At 40.9% G+C, this 25,822-nt stretch overlaps 1 protein-coding gene across 2 annotated transcripts in view; it reads left to right on the forward strand.

The window, feature by feature from the left end:
* The window catches only part of RNF152 (ring finger protein 152), a 327,325-nt gene that overhangs the window by 91,043 nt on the left and 210,460 nt on the right, over positions 1-25,822 (forward strand). The gene's annotated exons all lie outside the window — the stretch shown is intronic.

Consider the following 25,822-nt stretch of genomic DNA (forward strand, 5'->3'; position numbering starts at 1 on the left):
ATTTTAGTATTATGGTCTAACCAAATTGACACATAAAATTAACCATCACAATATGCTAAGCGGCCCTGGACATCTCTAAAATGGGAACATAATATGTATCCCTTTCTCCCAATTTATATGAGTAGAGAATCCATCATCTGCACAATGTCTATTGATGTCTAGTAGAACATGGTTGGGGGAATACTGGCCTTGAATGATAATTCGCTATTTTGACTTACTCCATTCATTTCTGGGTTGAAGTGATACTCAAAGACTGGCCCAAAGCAAACCAACCACCAACCTATAAATTAAGTGCCCATATTTACATAAGAAGATTGAACCATTAGCCTGTGTTTTGTTTTTTATTTTAAAACAATATCATGTAAACATAAAATAACCTGATACTTAGATTTACCTTGATGACATATTGGAAGTAATTTGCAAGCTAATATGTACTGCACACATTACCAATGAAATTTTCTCATATGAGTAAATTATGGGGGAAATACGTATACATCTGCTTTAGCAATAAGAGTATGGATGAATCATACTTAAATGCAGTGCAAACATATCAGAGTCTAGTTTTAGAAAATTATAGCCTAAAAATTTATAAATATTCATTACCACATATTGTGGGGTTAGAAATAACCCACAACAAACTAAACTGATAATGATGAGCAAAACCAACAATAATTTGCTATTAAGCAAGAAGAATAGCAATTAAAAAACATGATCAATTCAAGACAGCACTGGTAATAAGTATCCTTCCCACAAATTGTAGGAATTTCAACTATTTGCACATGCAGTAGGAGCCCAGCAATGTTGGAAAAATATCGAATTAACAAAATACAGAATTGGAGCCATTACTGAACTCTCTAAGCTCTGAAAAGCACTCATTTTGGTTCAAAAATGCAAAATTTAGCAAATCATCTGTATGCAGTTATTAATGAGTTGATTTCATTCAGGCATTTAACAAGTTTTGGGGTTGCTAAGCAACCTGTTAATAAAACCTATTGGCCCTCCCAAGTGGGCAGGGGGCCATGCATTGAGAACCACTCCCTAGAAGATTAGGCAAACAAAAACAAGGAATTTATGAACATGGGCAGTACATATAAATGAGAAATGGAGCAGTTTTCCATTTCATAAAACATCACTTTAATAGAAATAAAATTTCATGGAATAAAATCAATAGTAATATTTACTTTCAAATATGCTCAGGATATAGTCAAGACAAGAACTATCCATGTTCTATACATTTCTATCAGTTTTTATGTACTTTAAACACATAAGATCCCACTATGCATTGGCTAAGTTCCCTATGAAATTTTACCCCCCACCCCAACCATTTAGAACAAATCACAGCTTCTTTCTAACTTTGTCAGATAACCAAGAAATTGTCTACTTTTTAAAAATCCCATATTGTTGCCTCATCACCCACATTTGGAAAGGAAAAATTCATTCCTATGTAAAATGTTTGCACCTCCTTAAGTTTCAGTCCAGCTTCTCCAGCCCTTCACAAAGAAGATATTGATAGTTTTGTATATTTATATGGAAATGGTTATTAATTTTACAATGACTTCTGTTTATGTAAGTGATGTTTTGCTTGCAAAATATAGGATAGGCTAAACAGTAAATTTTGCAGAGAAGCAGAATTAGTGAATGTGGTGTGAAATGGGGAAGACTTCCTATGAGAGATTTTGAAGTAAGCACCACTGGTAGCGGAGAGCCTGCTGCTTCTGCCTGGAATGTCACTGATAGACTGCATCTATCCATTCTTGCCACTCACCACTGCATCCTGTGGCACCTAAGAGAATACTCGCTACTCAGTAAATATTTGCTGGATGAATGAGTGTCTAAGTCATACTGTCTGCTGAGACAATTGAGTAACATTAGGCTTCGGATGCACCAACAGTTTTGGAATATTCGGGGTGGCTGGGTCTCTTTTCTTGGCAGATCTCATCATTTTCTGCACTTAAGAGTCTTGCAATTGCTATGGTGAATAGTTTGCTCTCTCTTTCCCACCCATCAAACCCATTTTAATGAGCTGTTTCTGTTCTGCTGTCTTCCTGAAATAAAATCATTTCCTCTTCCTCAGAATGTTCATGCTCAAGGCTGACTGGCTTGGCAACTGGGTTGTTAATCAGAATTAATTAATGTCAAGTCTCTATCTGCCCTATTACTTTGACCATTTACAGATGCTGTGCGTTTTCCCCGTAGTCCATTAATTTGAATACATGATCACACTCCATTCTGTTGTATTCAATTACGGTGCTTGCTTGGTATAGGTTTAAGAGGGAGGGGGCAGGGCTGCACTAGGGTGAGGCAGGCAAGGCGCCTAGGGTGGAACATTTTAGGGGGCGCTCACTCCTTTGGTGGTCTCCCTTGCCTCACCCCATCCTGGCACTGGGAGGGGAAAGATTTGAGTGTGTGTGAGCATGTGTTAGTCTTGACTGTAACTAGATCAAAAGGAAGATCAGATACACATTGCTGGTTTTCCCAACAGTTGCCAAAGCAATCTTCTTGACATAGTGCTCGGTAAATACGGCATATGCCAAAGCATAAAATAATCCAAATTACAAGGTGATACCTTATCTTTCCAGTGAGAAGACCTAACAAACAAAGCACAATACGATTTAGGCCAATTTGAAGATGTAAACTTTTGTAGATGTAGATGTGAAGTGTTCACTTTACATGTGATTCACCTTCATTGTACAACAGGTTTTAAATCTTGTGTTTTTCTAGTTGCCTTTTTAAAAAACCAATTATATCAGGCGACCTGTATAAGAATCTAAAACTAGCAGTTTCTGGCCTGGTGCAGTGGCTCACACTTGTAATCCTAGTACTTTGGGAGGCCAAGGCAGGCTGATCACGTGAGGTGAGGAGTTCGAGACCAGCCTGGCCAACATGGCGAAACCCCATCTCCACTAAAAATACAAAAATCAGCTAGGCATGGTGGCGGGTGCTTGTAATCTCAGCTATTCAGGAGGCTGATGCAGGAGAAACACTTGAACCTGGGAGGTGGAGGTTGTAGTGAGCTGAGATGGCGCCACTGCATGCCAGCCTGGGTGACAGAATGAGATGCTGTCTCAAAAAATAAAATAAATAAATAAATAAAGTAAAATAAAACTAACAGTTTCCTCATATTACAATCGGGGTAGTAATAGCAGCTGATTTAGAGGGTTGCTGTGAGGATTAAGACAATTAAGGCAAATCAAAGACTTAGGACAGTTCCTGGCATATTGGGAGACCTCAGCAAAGCATTGCTACGTGTGTGCGTGTACGCTCACACGTGTAGGTGTTTCTAGCCCGTGCGTCTAACCCAGGTAGAACTTTGTTGTTCGAAGCATCTGAACCTCATACTAGAAAAGGCAATGACGATGTAAATGAGGGCTACCTCTTCCTTTCTGAGGGCAAGATCTTGAGGGGAAACAACCTTCCCTTTTCTCTGGGAATATACAGTATTTATCAAGTAACCAACTGACTCCACTTGAGAAGACCTGCATTCAAATCTCAATGGGAGGTTCTAGAGAGATAAGCTGAATTGAGGCTGAGGAAAAGGCAGTTGGGAGACAAAGCCCCCAAAATAACAATGACCGATTCTCTGTGCACATAGGACTTCCTTGAATTTTTCATGCCTTTGGAGAGCTTTTTCCCCCTTTTCTTACTTTTCCCTCAAATAAAGAGCCTGTTTCTCATCTCATTACCATCTCCACTTTACTCTTCAAGACTGACTCGATACATCTAATTCAACTGGATTTAATTGAGAAGCTTAGGAACTAATTTATTCCATTGATTCTTACAGCTTGCCCACTACCCAGGGATTCTGGGCACATACAAATGATCTGCTTGAGATTGGCAAACAAGAACTGGTGATAGATGAAGAGTAAGCAAACAGTCTAAAAACATTAGTCAAAAGGACTCTTCCTTTCTAGAAATGCTTGGTTAAGCAAGTTGGTCTTATAAGTTTCTTGGATCTGGGCATTTAGACTCACACTGCTTGTCTTTTTACTGACATGCACAAGAGAAGTGTTGCTAAGCCCCAGGGTAAGAGTGGAGTAATCAGAGAGGAGCCTCGTGGGGCAGTGTGAGGGCAACCGGAGGCCAGGGGCACCTGCCACCCGCCCTGCAAAGGTCTGGGCTCTTCCCCTGGAGGGCTGTTTTGTGATTCAATAAGGGAACGGCACTGGGGCAGATGATTGTGTGTCCTCCAAAGGTCTCTAGTAGTTTCAACCTGGATTCAAGGAGAAAAAGGGAAAGATGCTAGTCTGCACTAAAGAGAGGCCAGGAAGGAACAAAACTCTTCCCTTGTTGAAGGGAACCAGAGTTGAAGATCGTCTGAAGATTCCCATTTGGGAGAAAAGCACTAATACTGAAACAATAGAAATAAAACCAGAATGCTGTTTTTGGTCCTCCTTTTAAGTCCTTCCTGGGCTGAGGAGACCTTGGGGATACCATACTGTTCCTGTCACTTGCTGTCAGTCTTTGAGCAGGCCACCTAGCTCTCTGGGCCTCCATTTTCTTATATGAAAGATGATGAGGTCGCCCTGCAGTAGAAGTTTTCAAAGGATGTTCCCGGAGAGCCCTAGGAGCCACCAGTGAATGAACGACTAGGAAAGGCTGTGGCCACTCCAGCCAATCCAGCATACATTTTGTCTGGGAAAAGCAGTTCTACTGGAAAAAGGAAATGTGAAAATCACTCCTCTTGGTTGATTTCTAAGGTGCTTTCCAGTTCTACTATACTTTTTCTCTAGCGAGTCTTTTCCCACGAATTTGTTTAACTAGTTTGGATCCAAATGTGGATTTGGGCAGCTTCTCTCAAAGGGATTCTGGAAACAAACTGCTAACATACCCTTCTTTAAGGTCATTCCCTCTACCAGGTGGGTCAGAGGCCTTTTGTTTTCTTCACAGTCAAAGTTCGATGGGATAAACTGGCTGATTTTTTAAAAGGCAGCCTCAGAACAATGAGGCTTTGAATGGGCCTCTCAACCCAAAGTGCTCTCTAAATGGAAAATATTATTACAGCAGGACTAATCCCTTTTTATAGCAATAAACACAGACCCAGTCATGTAAATACATTGGCAGAATCAGCCAGATTTAACTCTCTGAATGGAAAATGTTTTTCAACAAGTAGGTCGGGGAGCAACAAATAAATGATGTGCTTAGCAAGAGGGGAAGATGTGACCTTGGCCTTTTGAATGCACTCATATATGGGATGCAGGAGAATGGAGACACCAAACAAAATTAGTGTATATTAATGTGCCAAACAACAGCACACTTCTCATGATGTCAGAGAAGCCTAAAAGCAAATTAAGCCTAAATAGGGCACCAGATGCTTTTTGGTTTTCTTAGTGATGGAGACAGATCTTCACAGCCCTATTAGCCTTTCCATTTAAAGCAGAAATTTTACCCAAGCAGCAGAGAGGAGGTGAAGGCCTCCTGTCAGGCACCTCATAAATTCTCATTCACTGTGCCAGAGCCATGTGTCTGTGCAAGTGGATTCACTGTTTATTTAATAAGCAAACCAGAGGCACTCCTGCATTTCTTCCCATTTGCCAGGCCATTTGTGTCTAGATCAATAACTCTGAGACTCCTACAGTCTGCTAAAAGTTTCAACTGTCTTTAAAATTTTTCATTCCCATGACTGATAGCATATTATTGAGCAAACTTTTATTTTCTGGGGATGCATAAGTAGGAAAATTGTGGGGAGGGGAGGTTTGTTTATTTGTTTGTTTTTGACACAGGGTCTTGCTCTGTCACCCAGGCTGGAGTGCAGTGGTCCAAACACAGCTCATCAATCCATGGGATCCAGTAATCCTCCCACTTCAGCCTCCCATGTAGCTGGGACTACAGGTGTATGCCACCACACCTGGCTAAATTTTATTTTTTGTAGAGACGAAGTCTCACTGTATATGTTGCCCAGATTGGTCTCAAACTCCTGACCGCAAATGACCCTCCTGCCTTGGCCTTCCATAGTGCTGGGATTACAGGTGTGAGCCCCACCACACCTGGCCAGGAAATTGTTTTGAGCTGATTATTCCATGGAGTGATGGTGGAAGGAAACCTGGACCACAGTAAGCAGATGTGGGTCTAACTCATACTTTTCAGTTTGCTATCTGTATTAACCTTGGGAAAAATGAGTTCATCCCTCTGAACCTCAGTTTCTTCATCTGCCAAATGGGGATGATAAAACCTATTCTTCTTGCCTGTCATAATTACTCTGGGCATCAAGAAATATAATGAAGCCTGCAAAAATGCTCCAAAAAGCTGAAAAGTATAACATAGGTTAATGAAATGCTCCCCTTAATAGCGAATGCTCATTAAATGCCTGTTGAATGACTATAAAGAATATAGTCATATAAAAGAAGCACTGTCTTTGTTTATTTTTCTTTTATTTCTTTATGGCCACTGCCCTGATTTCGATGTTCATCAGGAATTTCCAACCTCCTCCTGACTAATGGCCTTGTCTTCTGCTCTGTCTCTACCACTGGCTCTTTACTAAAGCTTGTACGTTCCTTCAAAGACCACAGATTTCTGAGGATGCCCCTCTCCTCATTAAACCCTTTTCTGGCTCCCTGTCATCAATAAGACCAGGGTCCAGGTAGCTTAGCATAACAACACCCAGGTTCCTTATGAAACTCCTCCTACCTATATACCCCTCCAGTCTATTCCTAAGCTCCCACAGTGTTAAACCATTTTAAATGTTCCCTGGATGCATTCATTCATATGCTGTTTCTCCCTGCCTGTCAGTCTGGTCTGACTGGGAAAGTCTTTCAATTTTCAAAATCTAGCACAGATGTCATATGCACCAGGAAGCTTTCCTGACCCTACAAGAGAGACCTCAGCTGTCTCTCCTCTGTGTTCCCTGGTACGTTAAGGATTTGTATTCTCATGCTTATCATCTTAGCATTCATTGGCTTATGTGTCTCTGTCCACTACTAGATTGTGATCTGCCTGTAAAGAGGGATAGGATCTTAGTTACATTTTTTCCTTCTGTCCACACCACCTTGTGTAGTCCTTGGTTATCAGAAAAGCTGATGCTCTCAGGGGCCATTGAAAGGCAAGTCAGGATTTCTGCACCTACATTGAATGGCTGCAGCTTATTCTACTTAGATTCCTTTTTGTTTGCTCGTTTTTGTTTTTTGAGACAAGGTCTGACTGTTGCCCAGGCTGGAGTGCAGTGGCGCAAACACAGCTCATCACAGCCTTGACCCCCTGGGCCCAAGTGATCCTCCTGCCTCAGCCTCATGAGTAGCTGGGATCATAGACCCCCACCACTATACCCAGATACTTTTTAGATTTTTTTGTAGAGACAGAGTCTCTACAAAAGCCTATGTTGCCCAGGCTGGTCTTGAACTCAGGGGTTCAAGTGATCCTCCCACCTCGGGTGGGATTACAGGTGTGTGCTGGGATTACAGGTGTGAGCCACCACACCAAGCTGGATTCTCCCTCCCCCACCTTCCTTCTTCTGTTTCTCCCTGCCTCTTTTCCTTCTTTCTTTCCAAATATTTTTGTCAACTTCTCTACTGAGAGTTGTCCCTGTGAGCCTGCTATGTAGTGTCCTCTGTTTCGAACTTTCAGTGTGAAGGCTGAAGATGAGGCCACTGTATGTCTTATGGGGAAATGCGCATCGGCCTGGGTAGCTCTTATCTTTACCATTAACAATCCTTTATAAATCATTAGTCTCTGCAAATTGTCTGGATTAACTAAAAAGGACTAATTTAAATAAATTGTCTAGAGTACTTAAATATATTTACATATTTATGAAGATCAATAGTTCTCTATCCTGTAACCAGTCCCTGAAATGGAATGAAATTACTAAAAGTTTTCTGAATAAATACATACTACCATGTACATGTATATGCATGTTATGTATGACATTGGCTATTAGAATTATTATTATCCTAGTTTTTCAGATGAAGGTGCTAAGGCACAGAAAGGTTAAATAACTTTCCTAGGGCCTTATAGGTAGCTAATGGTGGCAAGGTTAAAATCCAAGCTGTCTGAAAATCATAGATTTCGATAAATCAATATCCTTTCCTTTTCAGAGAATTAAAGCTTTGAACAATGTATAATCAGTCAGTTTTAATGCCCAAAGCATTATTCCTTTTGTATGTATTTACAACTAAAATAAGAAAAAGGTTAAGGAAATATGGGGGAAAAGAGCAATATTTTTAAAAAGTGGGATACATGCTACAACGCGGATGACCTTGAAAACATGCTGAGTGAAATAGGCCAGGCGCAGAAGGACAAATATTGAATGATTACACTTCTATGATGTTCCTAGTATAGGCAAATTCGTAGCGCTAGAAAAGTAGGATAGAGGTTACCAGGGACGAGGGGAGGGGAAATAGGAAGTTACTGTGTAGTGGTTACCAAGTTTCTGTTTGGAATGATGAAAAAGTTCTGGAAATTGATGGCAGTGATGGTTGCACAGCACTGTGAATACACTTAATGCTACTGATTTGGCAGTAGCACTCAAAAATGGTGAAAATGGAAAATATTATTTCTATTTTTCCACAATAAAAAAAATTAAAATAGGCTGGGCGCGGTGGCTCACACCTGCAATCCCAGCACTTTCGGAGGTCGAGGTGGGTGGATCACCTGAGGTCAGGAGTTCGAGACCAGCCTGGCCAACACATGGTAAAACTCCATTTCTACTAAAAATACAAAAATTAGCGGGGTGTGATGGCGTACGCCTGTAATCCCAGCTATTCCAGAGGCTGTGGTGGGAGAATAGCTGGAACCTGGGAGGCAGAGGTTGCAATGAACTGAGATTGTGCCATTGCACTCCAGGCTGGGTGACAGAGCGAGAATCCATCTCAAAAAAAAAAAAAAAAAAAAAAAATTAAGATAAAAAGCAAACAATCCTCCTGCCTTGGCCTCCCAAGGTGTTAGCATTACAGGCATGAGCCCCTGCACCTGGCCTTCCCTTTCCTTTATCTCACCTCCTCAGTAAAACTTTTCTGTCTTTCAACTTTCTTCCTTCGTGTCTCTTCATTCCTGTAGTAGTTATTATGTCTATACCATTCTTGGTTCTTATCACATATTATTTTTTATAATGTAATGTAGGCATGCCAGAAAGTTCCATATTTTCTAAAAAAGAAAATTTAATTATTTTGCCTCACTTTCTATTTCTGTTTCTGAAGACAGTCAATGGATATATCTGTCTCATGACCCCAGCTAGACTGTAAGACCCTCAAGTGCATAGACCATACCTTAAGACATGTTTTTTTTTTTTTTTTTTTTCACCAAGCATAGGTTGAGTTGTTGTCAATAATAAATCAATAGGTTTGGGAGTATCTTTAAGAACAAACATGACTCATGAGTGCAGACTGGCTAGATTATCCACGGCTGGAGCATAGATGAAGAAATGGACTTCATATCTTGGGAAGTCAAGGCATTTTCCATATCCGATGGAATTAAATTATCATGTCTCATCCTTTTGCCAATACCTGTCCTTGTTTAAAGGGCAGAAAGTATGATGGACTCATGCAAGTTCATCCTTCAGTCCTAGGGGAGGAATTCATGGCTTCTGGATTGGCTTGATTATTTTTGCACAAGGAGACTCTCCCTAAGATGATGAAGGCATTTTTACCAAAAGAAGATAGCAGCTGTGTAAGTTCATGCTATAGCATTTTCAGTGAATCAATGTTTAATTATGATTATAACTCTGTAACTGATACGACTTATGTGTTAGGAAGAATGGTGGTTTGGAGATGCAGAAGGGAGGCTATGACAAACAGAAATTTTAAGAGAGGGTAAATAAAGTTCATTGTTCTTGAAAAGTCACAGTAATTTATATTAATAGGAAAAACATTCTTGAAATTTAAAGAAAAAATGTGAAACTAAATAAAATGTTTCAAAAATTGAGTTCCAACGTCTTGACCCTGTGTGGTTTAATACTCTCTAGTAAAGTCAAATACAGGGAATCCTTGCTTTGCATGGCCCCAGTTAGTGTGATTTTGCATAAATTTTTTTTCACTTAAAATATTTTTTAGTCCTCATGTGTGGAAGGCACTGTGGGGAGTGAGATAAGATGGGGTTATGGTATAAATTTTGCCCCCAAAGGAAGGAATTTTAGAATGAAGAAAGGAGATGGGGAATATACAAAGGGATTATAACATAAGTTAAATATGCTTTTCTTTAACAATAAGAATTAATATTTACTATCAGCTACGTGCCAGGCTCTGGGCTAAATACTTTCCACAATTTAACTTATTTAACTTTCACAACCACTGGGTACCTCCTTTTTCAAAACAAACAAACATAAGATGTGACCTAAAGATGGTAAACGATTTGTCCAAGGTAACACAGCTAGAAAGCTGTGCTCTTAACCATTGTGCCCTGTTGACTTGTCTAAATGTGATAAATATCAAGACGAAGGTGTAACTGGAAGGCAAGAGTCTGCTTCTACTTAGGAGAAGGGAAATTAAGGGAGGCTTCTTGGAGGAAGTGGCCTCACTAGTGGCATTTGACTCTACTATATGCAAAACTACTTGGATTCAGGGAGAGGACATTCAAAGAGGTTTTAGTATAAACAAAGGCAGGGTGCTAAAAAAACTTAAGAGTGCATTTAGGGAAGACAAGCAGTTTGTGCTTGGCTGGAATTGGAGGATAAAAAAAGGTACAAATAAGCTTAGAAGGAAAATTTGAGGTAAGATCACACAAGAAGGCTTAAATGCCAGGCAAAATAGTTTGAACTTTGTTGAAATCAATCAATAGTACCTACTGAAACTTTTGAGCAGAGAGGTGGAATGAGGAAAGGCTGTGTCTTGCAATGAATACGCTGGCCAACTATGCGAAGGGTGGATTTGATCAGGACAGTTTGGTCAGAGAGACCAATTAGGAGTCCTGAAAAGGGCATTGGCAGTGAAATGGAAAGGCAGGAAATGAGACACAGAAGGGATGGCATTTGTGATGACTGTGGCCGGGGAGGGTCCGAGAAAAGGGAGGGTGGAATAAAAGATAACTCAACCTGGTGAGAAGTCTAGATAATTCTGTATTTTCTCCCAATTTACACTTTGTTTCTGCTTTAACATTTATCTTTGATCCCCAGACAGAAGTCAAATTGGAATTTTATTGCAGAATTCTTTTGTGAGATTCAGTGAATGCCAATGGAACAAAGCTACTTAAATTATGAGCTGTAAAGCTTCACGTCTCTTTTCCCAGTGAAAATGTCATTAGCCTACCATTTGAAAAGTAGCACATGCAAATCTGACTTTGTTTGGCTTGTACAATTTGATCCCCTTAAAGTGATAGTCTTTTAGGAGTGTGGCAGGTAGCCTGAAATTTCAATTAGATAAGCTGGAGGTTTACCTGTTGGAAGAGACAGATATTATCTTCCTGTTGCTAGGTGATGGGTCTCTGAAGCAATAGTTCAGTCTTAAAGGAACAGGGCTGTTTTTAAGTTCCTTTTCTTCTGAAAACAAAGATCAATTTAAAACTAACCCCAAATGCTCTGCTCAAGTTGTACACAGAATAAGACAGCCTGCCTGCTGTAGATCCACCAAACCTTCCATCTACCCCAAGTTTTCATGGACAAGCCTCCTTTACTGTAACTGTAGGGGATGGGCAACAATAATAATGACTAGGATTAATGCTGGGAGCCATCCTCATTGCTTTGTATGCATTGTTGCTTCCTAATTTTACGATATAGGTACTATTTTTTCTTCCCCTTAACGATAGTGTGACAGTTAATTTTGTGTGTTGACTTGGCTAGACTATGGTACCCAGCTGTTTTGTCAAACACAGTCTACATATCACTGAGAAGATATTTTGTGGATGTGATTGGCATTTAAATTAGTACACTTTGAGTAAAGCAAATTACTCTCCATCATGAGGATGGGCCTCATCCAACCAGTTGAATTGAATCTGAAGAGCAAAGATGGAGGTTCCTTGAGGAAGCAGAAACTTTCCTCAACACTGTAACATAGAAATCCTGCCTTGAGTTTCCAGCATGTTGCCCTGTGGAACTCAAATTCAAGACGTGCAACATCAACTCTTATCCTCCCTTCTCACCTGCCAGACTGTCCTGCTGATTTCAGACTTGCCAGCTCCCACAACTGTGTGAGCCAATTTTTAAAAAGACATCAATCTCTTTTTCTCTCTCTCCATTTATTTTTTTCTCTCTAGAGCTATCTGTATCTCTATCTACCTACTTATCTATCTACTATTAGTTCTGTTTCTCTGACGATCCCTGACTAATACAGATGAAGAAACTGAGGCCTGCACAGGCCATTTTGTTCAAGGAAACACAGCTAAAAATGGCAGAAGCAGTACCTGAAGGGATTCTGTTTGCAAGAGCCTAGTCTCCTAACAGCTAGACTAAGCTACTTCGTGCACACGGATAGAGAGTGACTAGTGGCAATTATATTCTATATCCAAAGCCCAGATAAGGAACATTTATTAAGGGAATTTTAAATTCCAAACAAGGAGATGTAGATACTAGAAGAGACTCTGCTGACCTTCTTCACCTGATTACGCCTCTTCTTGTCTTTGAGGCAGGAGCACCAACCTAAGTCTGCCCAGGAGGTTTAGTTGCCTCTTTTCCCTGAGCTGCTTATTTGACCCAGTTCCCATGGATTCTGCATCTCCAATTCCCTACAAATGGTTCTAACAGTGACTTTTGGCTGAAGAAAGAAGACAGTTTGTATTTGAGTCCTGGGATGGGGATATTCACAATAGTATCACAAATATATTTATCTTCTTTTAAAACACAGTGGCTTGGTCTCCTTGGAGATCAGGGCTATATATACAATTTATAAAGCCATTTTAAGATAGGAAAGCCTAGGCTTCTGAGGTGGAACTAGTATGGTCTAGGGTATGCAGGGGGTGTGCCCCTTCAGATCCTGGAACTGTATGAAAGATGGTGATCCTGAAAGGTGCCATCTTCCCTGGACCATATTCAGCAGGAACAATGAGAACTCAGTGTATATGGGGCCCAGGACCAAACTGGGAACTTCTCCTATAAAAGAGCAATTTCTGGGGAATTCGCCCCTAAAAATCTATACCCTAGCAATGGGATTCTGGGACAAATTGTTTGTGCATATGGCCACGATAATTTCCTTTTCTGTCCTCGGGTAGCACCCTCCCACACTAACTCTGGATTTGGTCACATGAGTTGTTTTGATTGATGGTACAATAGCAAACACGACACAATCGGAAACTAGAAAAGTAGTCCCACTGAATGTTAGGACCTGCTCTTTCTTTCTGTTTTTTTGGAACCTTTAGACTACTATGTGAAGGATCCCAGGCTAGCCTACTGGAGGATAACAGGCCATATGGACCTTCATGATAAAAACCTTTAAAAAAACTGGGTATAGAAGGAACATACCTCAAAATAATAAAGTCATATATGACAGACCCACAGCTAATATTATGCTGAATGGGGAGAAACTGAAAGCCTTTTCTCTAAGATCTAGAACAAAATATGGATGCTTACTTCCACCGCTGTTATTCAACATAGTAGTGCAAGTCCTAGCTAGAGCAATCAGACAAGAGAAAGAAATAAAAGGTATCCACATGGGAAAGGAAGACATCAAATTACCCTTGTTTGAAGATGATATAATCTGATACTTAGAAAAATCTAAAGAGTCTACAAAAAACTAATATAACTGATTTTTTAAAAATGTAGTAAAGTTGCAGGAGGATACAAAATCAACATATACAAAAGTTATTAGCATTTCTATATGGCAACGGTGAACAATGTGAAAAAGAAATTTTAAAAGTAATCCCATTTACAATAGCTACAAAAATTAAACATCTAGATCTCTATAATGAAAACTGTAAAATGCCAGTGAAAGAAATTAAAGACGACACCAAAAAATGGAAAAATATTTCATGTTGATGAATTGGAAGAATGAATATTGTTAAAATGTCCACACTACCCAAAGCAAACTACCGATCCAATGCAGTCCCTATCAAAATACCAATGACATTCTTCACAGAACTAGAAAAAAAAATCCCAAAATTTAGGATTTGTTTCTGCATTCTCTATTCTCTATAGCCAAAACTATCCTAAGCAAAAAGAACAAAACTGGAAGAATCATACTACTTAACTTCAAATTATACTACAGAGCTATAGTAACCAAAACAGCATGATACTGGCATAAAAACAGATACATAGGCCAATGGAACAGAATAGAGAACCTAGAAACAAATCCATACACCTACAGTGAACTCATTTTCAACAAAGGTGCCAAGAACATACACTGGGGAAAAGATGGTCTCTTCAATAAATGGTGCTGGGAAAACTGGATATCCATACACAGAAGAATGAAAGTAGACCACTATCTCTCGGCATATACAAAACTCAAATCAAAATGGATTATAGAGTTAAATCTAAGATTTCATACTGTGAAACTACTGCAAGGAAACATTGGAGAAAATCTCCAGGACATTGGTCTGGGCAAATATTTCCTGAGTAGTACCCCACAAGCATGGGCAACCAAAGGAAAAATGGACAAATGGGACCACATCAAATTACAAAGCTACTGCACAGTAAATGAACCAATCAATAAAGTGAAGAGATAACCCACAGAATAGGAGAAAATATTTGGAAACTACCCATCTAACCAGGGATTAATAACCAGAATATATAAGGAACTCAAACAACTCTATAGGGAAAATCTAATAATCTGATCAAAAAATGGGCAAAAGATTTGAATAGACATTACTCAAAAGACATACAAATGGGAAACAGGCATTTGAAAAGGTGATCAACATCACTGATCATTAGAGAAATGCAAATCAAAACTACAATGACACAGCATCTCACCCCAGTTAAAATGGCTTATATCCAAAAGACGGGCAATAACAAATGCTGGTGAAGATGTGAAAAAAAGGGAACCCTTGTATGCTGTTGGTGGAAATGTAAAGTAGTATATCCACTGTGGAGACAGTTGGAGGTGCCTCAAAAACCTAAAAATAGAGCTACCACAATATCCAACAATACCACTGCTGAGTACATACCTAAAAGAAAAGAATCAGTATATGGAAGAGATATCTACATTCCCATGTTTGTTAGAGCAAACTATTCATAATAGCCAAGATTTTGAAGCAAACTAGACATTCATCAACAGATGAATGGATAAAGAAAATGTGGTACAGATATACAATGGAGTACTATTCAACCATAAAAGGAACATCCTGTCATTTGCAAAACATGGATGGAACTGGAGATCATTCTGTTAGTGACATAAGCCAGGCACAGAAACACAAACATCACATGTTTTCACTTATTTGTGGGATCTAAAAATCAAAACAATTGAACTCGTGGACATAGAAAGTAGAAGAATGGTTACCAGAGGGTGGGAAGGGTAGCGGGTGGTTGGGGAAATGTGGAGATGGTTAATGAGCACACACAAAAAATAGAAAGCATGAATAAGACCAACTAGTTGATAGCACAACAGGGTAACTATAGTCAATAATAACTTAACTGTACATTTAAAAGTAACTGAAAGAGTGTAACTGAGTTGTTTGTAACACAAAGGATAACTGCTTGAGGGGATGGATACCCCATTTTCCATGATGTGATTATTCTGCGCTGCATGCCTGTATCAAAACATCTCATGTACCCCATAAATATATACATCTACTATATGCCCACAAAAATTAAACATCAAAAAAATTTTTAAAGATGCCATCTGGAGCAGAAGTGATTCATCTCAGTGGAGGATCCTGGACCAATCAGCCTGCCAACTGCCAGTAATCTGAGTGAGGCCATCTCACCAGATTGGCCATAGTGCATGGGAGTGCTGGACAGATTTAGCTTAGCCATTCCAGAAGAAAATCCCTGCCGACCCACAGAATTTCAAGCTAAATCAAATGTTGTTTATTTTCTTCATTTAAGAGATACTTGTTATGCAGCAAAAGCTAACTGATAGATACCACTGCCCTTCATTAAATGGATACCATTTCTGTTTTGGAAACTCAGCAAGTTTCTAAAAACAGATGTCTATCAACTTAAACAGACCCAAGATAGCCACAAGCTGTTAACCTTAAGAAAGGAAATTGAAGGGCCGGGCACGGTGGCTCACACCTGTAATCCCAGCACTTTGGGAGGCCGAGACGTGCGGATCACGAGGTCAGAAGATCGAGACCATCTTGGCCAACACAGTGAAACCCTGTCTCTACTAAAAATACAAAAAATTAGCCGGGCGTGGTGGCAGGCGCCTGTAGTCCCAGCTACTTGGGAGGCTGAGGCAGGAGAATGGCGTGAACCTGGGAAGCAGAGCTTGCAGTGAGCTGAGATCCCGCCACTGCACTCCAGCCTGGGTGACAGAGCCAGACTCTGTCTCAAAAAAAAAAAAAAAAGAAAGGAACTTGAGTTTATTTCCTTTCTATACTTTATATAATTTATGATTTATGCTTAATCTAATTGTTACAGCACACCAATATCAAAGCATATTAACTTTTTCCAAAGCAAAACTTCAACAATTAAGAATATTTCATAGTAATTTTTGGAGTTTCTCTTTTATCTTGATGTTGTTATGATAAAAGGACATAGCAACGTCAGTATTGATGACATTTATAATTGAGATAATATTTACATTTTCAAAAATATCCAACTGCTGTTAGACAATTTACCAACAGTATTTTGATAGATAAAAATATATATTCTAATATGTTATCAGAATAAAAGTTTTATAAGAGCAGCCCTCTTGCCTGTTTGAGTCATTGCTTATCCACAGCACCTAGAATCTGGAGCAGAGTAGATGTTCAGTAAGTATTTGTTTAATGAATAAATGAATGATTATGGACCCAAATGACTTGGTTAAGTGTGTAGCTCCTTTAGGGTACTCTAGAACGTTTTAAAACTTTTTCTATTATTTATCAAATGGACTGATTGCTGCCTTCACACTGCTTAAACACACGCATACATACATACATACATGCAAATGCTGATTGCTGGTTCCCACTCCAAACCAAATGAATCATAATTTCTGAGGCTGGGGTCTGTGCATCAGAATTTTTTTTAATGTTCCCTAGAGGTTTCTAATATGCAGCTAGGTTTGTGAAGGATTGCCTTAAAGGTACTGTAGCTTTTCTGGCTAATGGAGTAGCCCCTTGTTGGCAAATGGGTAAAGGAGTTTGATTTTGCTTTAAAATGTCTATTGGATGTTGAATGGAAATGATGGATAGAAGTGTTACAGGCCCAGAAGTGTGCTAATGTCTGAAAATAGGGAAGCACTACTCAGCAAATCATTAATCACAACTGTGCTTACACGGAATCTTCTAAGAAGGAGCGCCGGTGAAATCAGCGATCTCCTTACTGTGTGACAGCCTCTGCTGCCTGTCTGTGCAAGACAATGGGCCTGAATTTAGCAACTACGTGCACAATGTGTTCAAGGGGACAGCCCCCCCCCTTCCCATATGTTTACAGTCAGATAGCCTAAGGGTTGGCTTTGGGTCCTAATTACGGTGATATCTGAGCATCCTTCAAGATAAACTGCAGGCAGGATTCTAATTAATGAGCTCATTTCATCTGAAGCAAAAAGTCCACATACTGCACAAGAGAGACACGTATCCATCAAGTATGAGTGAGGTTTGGGGCCCACAGAATGTGTTCTATTCATACCATTTAACGTCTTTTATCAGTGGCTCTCAGAGCACTTTATAAACATTAACTCTCACTGCACTCTCAGGAAAGTTACTGATAATGCGGGAAAGCTCTAGCCTTGGGTCACCCCAGGAGATCCAGCTGCTACTGCTCCAGATCCTTCAAGAGCTGCTCACAGCCCAGCCTGGGGGAGGCAGGAGGAAGGAATGAACAGTGCTTGGTAGGGAAAGAGAAAGTGTGGAAAGTGGTAATTCTGGTCCATGTTCTGACTCAACATTGGCAAATCTCAGACTTCAGCATCGCCACTGAGAAACAGGATGATGTCTCTTCTTCCCAATTTCAAGAGATTGTCCCAAGGTGGGGACTCTGCCTCTCTTAGGGGGTCCACTTGCTCCTTCAAGCCCTCAACTGTGGTTTCCTCCCAGGCAATCCAGTACCAGTGAGGAGTGTGAGACTTAGTCTGACTAGGTTCAGGTTCTAGCTCTGTGGCCTCAGGCTAATGAGTCAACTTGTCCGGGCTGCAGACCCTGCTCCACACCATACCCCCAAATGAGGTTGATCCTATGACTCATCACACAGGGCTGTTGTGAAGATTAAGGTAAAGGAGAGTTAGGATTCCGCCTGTGCCTTAAACTCTATGCCAACTGTTTAAGACACTGTCAGGAACATAGTTCTCCATAAATGTGACTGTTATTGCTGCTAAGATTTCTCCTTATCCTTGGCCTATGACAGAGGTAGGGAGACCAGTTAGGAGACCATTACAGAATCCAGGGAAGATGGCACGGAGGCCTAGTTTGGAAAAGTTGGTAGATCTGAGAGCTATGTGAGATACAGAGCATTGGTTAGGCTGCCATTTAATCCATGGTGGAGGCTTCAGGGTCTCCCTTTGGGCTTCTGCTTCTGTCCTTTCTAGGGAATCCCCGTTGTATTTCTTTCCTAAGGCTGTTGTAACCACAGACTAGGGGGCTTAGAACAATAGAAATTTGTAGCCTCACAGCTCTGGAGGCCAGAAGTCTGAAATCAAGGCTCCCTCTAAGATCCCAGGCGAGAATCTGTCCCATACTTCTCTTCTGGCTTCTGGTCGCTTCTGACAATCCTTACATTCCTTGGGTTGGAACCGTATTCCTCCAGTCTCTGCCGCCATCTTCACATGGTCTCCTTCCCTGTGTGCTTCTGGGTCCAAATTTCTATTAAGATGTACATAAATTAGTCCAAATATTGGGTTAGACCCACCCTACTCTAGCATAACCTCATCTTTATTTGATAATATCGGCAAGACCTTCTCTCCAAATAAGGTTACATTCACAGGACTTAGGGATTAGTACTTAAACATCTTTTTCAGGGTCACAGCTCAACCTGCCTACAATACCCTTTAAGAATGCCAGTCACGGCTGGGTGCAGTGGTTCACACCTATAATCCCAACAGTTTGCTAGGCTGAGGAAGGCGGATCACCTGAGATTGGGAGTTCGAGACCAGCCTGACCAACATGGAGAAACTCTGTCTCTACTAAAAAATATATAAAAATTAGCTGGGCCTGGTGGCGCATGCCTATAATCCTAGCTACTTGGGAGGCTGAGGCAGGAGGATCGCTTGAATCCAGGAGGTGGAGGCTGTGGTGAGCTGAGATCGCCATTGCACTCCAGCCTGGGCAACAAGAGCGAAACTCCAACTCAAAAAAAAAAAAAAAGAAAAAAGAAAGAAAGAAAAGAAAAAGAAAAAAAAAAGAATGCCAGTCACAGCAAAAACAATTCAGTAGCCAATGGCATGGTTTTGCGTTCATGAGTTGTATTGCCAGCACCCACTAGATGCCTCCTTTGCCCCAGGTAGGCTGGGAAGGTGGGTCTTGGCAGGTAGGATATGCCACCCTCCTTGGGGATACACTCCCTCTGGGTGAACCCCAAGTGTTTGAGCATCAAAGAGACTCTGGAAACTTGGATCAGCCTCTCACAGCCTTTGCAGGAGGCAACAGGGTATTTCCTTAACCAGCTCTCACAGGCAAGCATCAGCCAACAGCTTCTTGCTAGTTTGTCAGGGCTTTGGGGCATTAAAACTGATGCCTTATCGCCTAACAGCAGATGTTATTCCTGGGGCTTCTAGAAGTAACATCACATTCACCAATATTAAACATACACTTTTACAACAAACTCAATTCAAATGCTTCAAAAGCAGACTTCCAAGAACATACACAACAGCAGGATTACTACATTACCCCTAAACATTTCTTTACTACAAATACATGTCAATTATTTTGAATATTCAAGTCCTGTTTCTTAAAACACAGATCTGACCACCATTAAAACATTTGCTTTTTACATACAATTCGGCTTATCAATGGCCTACCAGATAGGCAGAGCTTATAAATTTTCTTCTCAGGGGCACTGGCCTACCTGAGGATTCTCTCATGCCTCAGAAGAGGTATAATCAGTGTGATTATAACTGACAGGAAGTGGGCATGAGAGAGGGGGCGAAGTAAAAGATGAGGTGGACTTTCTGGTTTGGGTAATTTATGGTATATTTGCCATTTCAACGGATGGCATATTGAAGAGGAGTTGGTATGCATGTGAAAGTATGTTGAAAAAACAGTTTTTCCTCTGCTCTCATGCCAAAGTGTGGGGAAGGGGAGTTTCCTAACACACCAAGCAAGCAATCAGTTCTTTTATTTTCTATTTTTATTACTTTATTTTATTTTTCCATAAGTTATTGGGGTACAGGTGGTATTTGGTTACATGAGTAAGTTCTTTAGTGGTGACTTGTGAGATTTTGGTGCTCCCATCACCCAAGCAGTATACACTGCATCATATTTGTAGTCTTTTTTTTTTTTTTTTTTTTGAGATGGAGTCTCGCTCTGTCACCCAGGCTGGAGTGCAGTGGCGCGATCTAGGCTCACTGCAACCTCCACCTTCTGGGTTCAAGTAATTCTCCTGCCTCATCCTCCTGAGTAGCTGGGACTACAGGCATGTACCACCACGCCTGGTTAATTTTGTGTGTGTGTGTTTAGTAGACATGGGGTTTCACCGTGTTAGCCAGCATGGTCTTGACCTCCTGACCTCGTGATCCGCCCACTTCGGCCTTCCAAAGTGTTGGGATTACAGGTGTGAGCCACCGTGCTCAGCCCATATTTGTAGCCTTTTATCCCTCACTCCCCTCCCACTCTTTCCCCCAAGTCCCCAAAGTCCATTTTATTATTTTTATGCCTTTGCATCAGCTTAGCTCCCACATATCCGTGAAAACATACGATGTTTGGTTTTCCATTCCTGAGTTGCTTCACTTAGACTAATAGTATCCAATCTCACCCAGGTCACTGCAAATGCTGTTAATTCATTCCAGTTTATGGCTGAGTAGTATTCCATCATATATATATATGTGTGTGTGTGTGTGTATATGTGTGTGTGTATATATATATATATATGCCACAGTTTCTTTATCCACTCGTTGATTGATGGGCATTTGGGTTAGTTCCACGATTCTGCAATGGTGAATTGTGCTGCTATAAATATGCGTGTGCAAGTATCTTTTTCATATAATGACTTCTTTTCCTCTGGGTAGATACCCAGTAGTGGGATTGTTGGATCACATGGTAGTTCTACTTTTAGTTTTTTAAGGAATCTCCACACTGTTTTCCACAGTGGTTGTACTAGTTTACATTCCCACTAGCAGTGTAGAGTGTTCCCTGTTCACCGCATCCACGTCAGCATCTACTGTTTTTTAATTTTTTGATTATGGCCATTCTTGCAGGAGTAAGGTGGTATCACATTGTGGTTATGATTGGAAGCAATCAGCTCTGCAGGGAACACCAGCTGGGTGTCCTCCAATTCAATTCTGACACTGTCTACCTGGAGATAGTGTCAGATCCCACAGGTTGAGGGCTCAGTCCCACGAGACTGCCTCCAACTTCCAATGCCTATCACAAATCCCAGGTGCTTCTTACCAACCAACTGTAAATCGAGGTTCCTAAAACCTCCTTTTTGGGGTTAATTTTCTTTTTCTTTTTCTTTTTTTTTTTTTTTTGAGACTGAGTCTCACTCTGTCGCCCAAGCTGGAATGCAGTGGCCAGATCTCAGCTCACTGCAAGCTCCGCCTCCCAGGTTCATGCCATTCTCCTGCCTCAGCCTCCAGAGTAGCTGGGACTACAGGCGCCCGCCACCTCGCCCGGCTAGTTTTTTGTATTTTTTAGTAGAGACGGGGTTTCACCGTGTTAGCCAGGATGGTCTCGATCTCCTGACCTTGTGATCCGCCCGCCTCAGCCTCCCAAAGTTCTGTGATTACAGGCTTGAGCCACCGCGCCCGGCCTTGGGGTTAATTTTCTGGAGCAACTCACAGAACTCAGGCAAACAGTTATACTGGCTTACTATAAAGGACGTTACAGAGAACACACATGAAGAGACGCATAGGGCAAGGTATGGCGAAGGGACTCAGAGCTTCCATGCCTCCAGATGTTCAGCTGTCCAGATGCTCTCTCTATATAACCTGTCTGCTTGGGTCTTCTATGGAGATTTCGCTGGATAGGCATGATTGAAGATGGAACAACTGTTATCGGACGGAAAGGGTACGAGCTAATACTAATGGACTGTGTCAGGGAAACCCAGCAAGGCCTGTTCAGATTCTTCTTGGCCTCTTCGTGCAGTGTTCCTCCTGCAGGGGATAGGGCAGGACCTCTTCTGAAATGAGGGTCTCATGACCTACAATCAGAACAGGTAGGTCAGAGAATTTATGACCAATTTTGAGACAAAACTGCAGGGGAAATTAGAGCATATTTTTAGATTCTATGACCTGCCTTGGGGAGGAAAATAAAAGCAGGTGAAAGGAGGGCAGGAAAAAATCAGGGAGAGAGAGAGTTGGCTTTTCAAGGCCTGCTTCTGAGGCCTAAAGCACCCCAACATTATGGTAAAAGACTGTCTTTCACCTTTATCGCTCTGAAATTGCTTTGGAACCAAGGACAAAAGGCCAAATACCTGAACAAAAGATATGCTTATTTATTGTTTTGGTTACTTAGGAAATAACAAGGATGATGAGAGTTAGAAGCCAGGAACCCTGAAGGAAAACTTGTGTATACACACACACACACATATATACACACACACACATATATATACACACACACACACACACACATATACACACACAGATATACACACACACACATATATACACACACATATACACACACGTATATATACACACACATATATACACACACATATACACACACATATATACACACACATATATATACACACACACACATATACACACACATATATACACACACACATACACACACATATATACACACACACATATATATACACACACATAGATACACACACACATATACACACATATATATACACACACACATATATGCACACACACATATATACACATATATACACACACATATACACACACATATATACAAACATATATACACACACATATATACACACACTCATGTATACACACACATATATATACACACACACATACACACATATATATACACAAACACACATATATATGTTATATACATATATAGAAATTACACATATATACAAGTTATATATATGTATATAAAATAATGTCACAAGTGGGGAGGGGCTACCATGAATTCAAGTCTGAACAGGTTAAGTTTGAAATGTATTATGGGGCATTCAAGTGGAGCCGTCTGGAAGTTCAGGGGCCCTGTGAGTCTAAAGTTCTGAAGTGAAGTCTCTCCTGTAGATGTTGACTTAGGCGTCAACAGCATATGGCGGTAACTGGGCCAAAGAGTGGATGTGGTCACTCGAAGGGTGTGCAGAGAGAGAGTGAAATTGAAGCTGGGATGGAGCTGGGGGTTGGGTGCCTGCCAGCACTTATGCAAGGAGGATGAGCAGCCATGGGGAGCCTGCAGGACGGGACCATGGGGTGGGGGGCAGTAAGGGGCGTGAGAACCACAGGTGGGAGACAAATAGGGAGTCTGTTGTGACAGGAGAGGGACAGAAACTATGAGCTGTTTGAAAAAGGAGCTGGTGATCACCAGGATAAACTGCTGCTCAGCTGTCCAGCCAGATAAGGACTAAAAAGCATCCATTAAATTTTAGGAGAATAAGGTGCTTGGTAGAGTGGAAAGGATGTGAGTCTGAAGGTAGCAGTTGGGGAATGACAAATTAGATTATACAAAGTACAGAAAATTATTTGAAGAAAATTGGCTGGAAAGGGGTGAAAGAGAGAGTGAGAGAGCAGTAGCTGGAAGTGAACATGGAATTTTGTTTTTCTCTAAGATGGGTAAGGCTTAAGCATATTTATGTGTAGATGGGAGAAAACCAGGAGAAAAGCAGGGCTCGAAGGTCTAGGGGAGAGAGAAAGAGAAGGAATGATAAATGGAATGATGTCCCTGAGAAGGCAGAAGATGCTGGAATGCAGAGGCCTGGACCAAGCGAGGCACTTCTTTTTTTCCATAAAAAGATGTTTCTCATATTCAGGCTCAGCCTGACAACTCTCCTGCTCTGTTAGCCTCACTTCCTGAAACGCCGAGGTGTTTGCAAAGAGGCTTTCTCCTTCTCTCCTTCCCTTCCCTTTCTTCACTCCTTATGTCTGTCCTGATCCTGTGTTTTTCTTATGATTCCCCTCCCCATCTATAAGGAACTCCAGTTTACAAAGAGATACCTGTCTGAGCTGCCCCAAACAGGGCTCCGCATACTCACCACCTACTCAAGCATTCCTGAGAATACCTGCCTACTGCCTACTTCCCACAACAAGTACGAACTCTGGGTTATTTTCAGCATCCTCATCATCACATTAATTGCTAACTTATATATTTCCAGTCAGTCTTACATGCCAACATTCACATTTCTCTCCACACAAGTGAGTCACTGATCCCTCCAGCAGCCCTGCTTGTCCTTACCTCCCTGACTCCACTCCTGCTGCTTTCCTACGTTGAAATAACCTGCCCTGTGCTCCCAGCCTCAAAAAACCCATCCTAGACAGCCCAATTAAAGTGTCAATCAAGCCCTGTTTCTTCTGTGCTTTGATGGAGTTGTCCCCAACCATCGAACCACATTCCCACATTCTCCTCTCTGGTCATCTGTCACGTGCAGCACTGTACAAAGTTCTTGCTTTCCTGTGGATAAGAACAGTGAGGTTATAAGGTCCTTGATCTACAGTGAGGTTATAAAGTCCTTGAGGGCAGGTCCCATCACTCTTGATACCATTCCTGCATTCTCTGTCGTACCTAGAACAGCTGAGAGAGACGACCCTTGAAGTGCATAAATATTCCCTTGAGAAATGGGAAATAGGTTAGTTTAGTCCAAACAGGAATAGGCAAACTGTTAAGGGTGGAAAGAATGATTGAATCTCATGTCAGCCAAGAAAGGTGAAGAAACTTGCTTAAGTCATACAATTATTGAGTGACAGAGCTGGGACTCGAACTCAGAACTTCAGACTTTTGGACAAATATTTTTCTCCTTATATCACATGGATTCCCTCATGTTTTGCTGATAATATCAGCACTTTCGGGCAGAATGTGCTTCAACTTGAAGTGGTAATTAACTCTGATTTCTCTTTGTGCTCTACATTTTCCAGCCATTTGAGCATCTCTGACTCTAGCTCATTGTCATGTACATCTTCCTTTAGGGAATGGGAAGCACAGTTTTCAAAGTGTCCCTAGAGATCCTCCAGCTCCTTCTTGAATATCCATCACTGGGAAGCTCATGGTCTCAGGGAGGCAGGTGAATGACATGGCCACTCTATTAATAATGTTAAGTTAGCTACCAATGGGTTTAAATTAGAAAGTCTCATGGGACTTGTTTCCAGAATGTGGTGAGCGGTGATAACCAGATTAAGTGATCATTATGTAAGCAGAATGGGTTTTAATCATCCATCCTGAGGTGAATACCAGTTGCCAATGTTACCAGATTAAGCTGATCACTATTTGAAGTGAAGTCGTTACTCATGGAACATAGCTCATCCATAACCACTTACTCTTGGAGACGCTGAATGTGAAGGAGTTTGCAGTGAAAGAACAAACCTGGCTTTACCGTAACAGAGCACTAGGTTTGTTCAATGATTTGTTAACATTAAATGGTGACAGAAGTCACCACTGTGGATACAACAAAAGACAGAATCAAATACAAACTTCTGGAAGTATTTAATGCTAAGTCAACATTTGACTTAATTCCTTTGAACCAATGATGGTTCTCCTTAATTTCATTTTTTTTAACTTAACTTTTATTTTAAGTTCAGGGTACATATGCAGGTTTGTTATACAAGTAAACTTGTGTCATGGGAGTTTGTTGTTCAGATTA

This window comes from Piliocolobus tephrosceles, chromosome 18 (assembly GCF_002776525.5).
Source record: "Piliocolobus tephrosceles isolate RC106 chromosome 18, ASM277652v3, whole genome shotgun sequence".
NCBI classification, from domain to species: Eukaryota; Metazoa; Chordata; class Mammalia; order Primates; family Cercopithecidae; genus Piliocolobus; species Piliocolobus tephrosceles.